This window comes from Colobus angolensis, unplaced genomic scaffold (assembly GCF_000951035.1).
Source record: "Colobus angolensis palliatus isolate OR3802 unplaced genomic scaffold, Cang.pa_1.0 Scaffold18, whole genome shotgun sequence".
Lineage (NCBI taxonomy): Eukaryota > Metazoa > Chordata > Mammalia > Primates > Cercopithecidae > Colobus > Colobus angolensis.
In genome coordinates, this window is record NW_012114932.1 from 3,151,411 (window position 1) to 3,154,263 (window position 2,853).

Genomic DNA, 2,853 nt, shown 5'->3' on the forward strand with positions numbered 1-2,853 from the left:
TTTTTTTAAGTTTTTGTATTGACGGGGTCTCCTTGTGTTGCCCAGGCTGGTCTTGAACTCCTGGGTTCAAGCAGTCCTCCTACCTTGGCCTCCCAATGTGCTGAGATTATAGACATGAATAACCACATCCAGCCAAATTTATTACAAATTGTAGAGAAGAGAATAAAATTAGAGAAGTGACATCAGAGGGAGCAAGTGGCAGAGCAAACCCAGAGAAGTGGAACATGCCAAAGTATGGCAATAATTGTTCCCAGGAGAACAGTTATTGTTAAAAAAAAAAAAAAAAAAGAAGGCCAGGCGTGGTGGCTCACGCCTGTAGTCCCAGAACTTTGGGAGGCCAAGGTGGGAGAATTGCTAGAGCCCAAGAGTTGAAGACTAGCCTGGGCAACATAGCAAGACCTCATCTCCACTAAAAATTAAAAAAATTAGTGAAGTGTGATCACGCACACCTGTGATCCCAGCTACTAGGGAGGCTGAGGTGGGAGGATTCCTTGAATCCTTCTTTGCTGAGAAGGGCTGTTTTCTGCTCATCCTGGATCTTGGGGGCTTCAGATATGTGTAAGAGCAGAAAAACTTTTCCCATTGCCACTGGGTCACAAAATAGCTGAAAAGTATACAAAAAATAGAGTCAGAACTGCCTTGAAGAGATGGAAGTGCACTACTCTAGTTAGAGAGCCAGCTTTGTTCTGGCAAGAGCACAGAACACAGAAGCGGAGTGTATTGGGCAGAATGTTCTTTTTTCTGCTTCCAGTAAGTGTCATAACACTGTGCTTGCTTGGAGAATCCCGAAACCCTGCAGGAGAATACTGTTGCCTGCTGCTATTTCATTATGCACCCAGTGCACAAACATGTGCATACTGACTGACTTCAATACATGAAGGGGCCTTGGTGGTCATGTCAAATGTTATCTTTCTTTGGTGCAGACCTGGCTGACCAGGGCTCTTGTTCAAATTATTGACCTTTGTCCATGCCTAGCTCTGGGTTCACTTATGAACTAGGGTCTTAGAGTAACACCAGCTCCGTGGGGGGATCTTGTAATAGTTCAAATACTGTCATATTGGCTAGGCGTGGTGGTTCACGCCTGTATTTCTAACTGTTCAGGAAACTGGCAGGAAGAGTCTTTGAGCCCAAGAGCTCAAGGCTGCAGTTAGCTATGATTGTGTCACTGTACTCTAGCTGGGGTGACAGAGCAAAACCTCATCTCTACAAAAAAATACAAAAATTAGCCAGGTGTGGTGGGACGCGCCTGTAATCCCAGCTACTTGGGAGGCTGAGGCAAGATAATCACTTGAACCCAGAAGGCAGAGGTTGCAGTGAGCTGAGATCCTGTGCCACTGCACTCCAGCCTGGGCAACAGAATGAGACTCTGTCTCAAAAAGAAAAAAAAGATGCTCTCGTCAGGTGTCATCAGAGAGTTGCAAATTGAAGTAATGAAATACTAGTGTACATTTATTAGAATGGCTAAAATTCAAAATACCAACAGCACCAAATGCTGACATGGATAGGGAGTAACATGTCATTTATTGCTTGTGGAAATGCAAAATGACACAACCACTTTGGAAGACAATTTGGCAGTTTCTTACAAAAGTAAGCATTGTTGGCCTTACGATGCAGCAGTTGCATTCCATGGCATGCAAAGAAGTTTAAAACTTGTGTTCATGCAAATATCCGAGTTTTAATCCCTGTTCTGCCATTTATTAAAATGTGTGCTGCTTAACCCTTAAAAAAGAAACTAACTGGTTAGACAAATTTTTTGAGTGCCTACTATGTGCCAGGCAGTATTCCAGGTGCCGGAGAATATAATTAATACAGCAGTGAAGAAAATGGAGCTTGCACTACAGTAAGGTGGGCCAGTGTATAAATAAGTAAGTTAACTCCAGTACTTTGTCTTTTTTTTTTCCCCCCCTTCTTTTTTGTGGAGAGCAAGGTCTCACTATATTGCGCAGGCAGGTCTCCAACTCCTGGGCTCCAGCTGTCCTCCTACCTCTGCCTCCCTAAGAGCTGGGATTATGGGCGTGAGCTACTGCACCTAGCAACTTAAGTACTTTGGAGAACAGAACACAAAGGAATGGAAGGTGTTAAGACTATTACAAGGGAGGGCTATCGTTGGAACAGAGACATAAGTGACTACATCACTCTACATAATTTGGAAGTTTTCAAGCTAAGTATGGATATGCAGAGTTCACTTTTTAGTCTGTTACTATGGATAAATAAAATAAACAGAATAGATTACTGAATTCCCCCACGTACCCATTTTCCATGGCAAATCTTTTTTTGTTGCTGTTTTTTTGTTTTTGAAACAGAGTCTCACTCTGTCGCCCAGGCTGAAGTGCAGTGGCATGATCTCGGCTCACTACCTCTGCCTTGGGTTCAAGTGATTCTTGTGCCTCAGCCTCCCAAGTAGCTGGAATTACAGGCGTGTGCCACCAAGCCCATCTACTTTTTATATTTTTAGTAGAGACGGGGGTTTCACTATGTTGACCAGGCTGGTCTCAAACTCCTGACCTAAAGTGATCCACCTGCATCAGCCTCCCAAAGTGGTGGGATTACAGGCATGAGCCACCAAGCCTGGCCTGTTGCTGTTTAATTACTTTTTGTTTGTTTGTTTTTAAGTTTATTTTTTCCATTTTAAACCTTATGTATAACACTACCTGTTTTCCCTCTCCTGTATTGGAAGTAAATTCCAGATACTTTATCCATACTTTTTTTTGCCTCAAGCCTCCAAGTAGCTGGGATTACAGGCACCTGGCCAGGCTGGTCTCGAACTTCTGGCCTCAAGTGATTGGCCTACCTTGGCCTCCCAAAGTGCTGGGATTTCAGGCATGAGCCATGGGACCCAACCTATCGTACTTA

At 43.7% G+C, this 2,853-nt stretch overlaps 1 protein-coding gene across 3 annotated transcripts in view; it reads left to right on the top strand.

The window, feature by feature from the left end:
- Positions 1-2,853, top strand: part of QRICH1 (glutamine-rich 1) — a 77,011-nt gene that overhangs the window by 70,004 nt on the left and 4,154 nt on the right. The gene's annotated exons all lie outside the window — the stretch shown is intronic.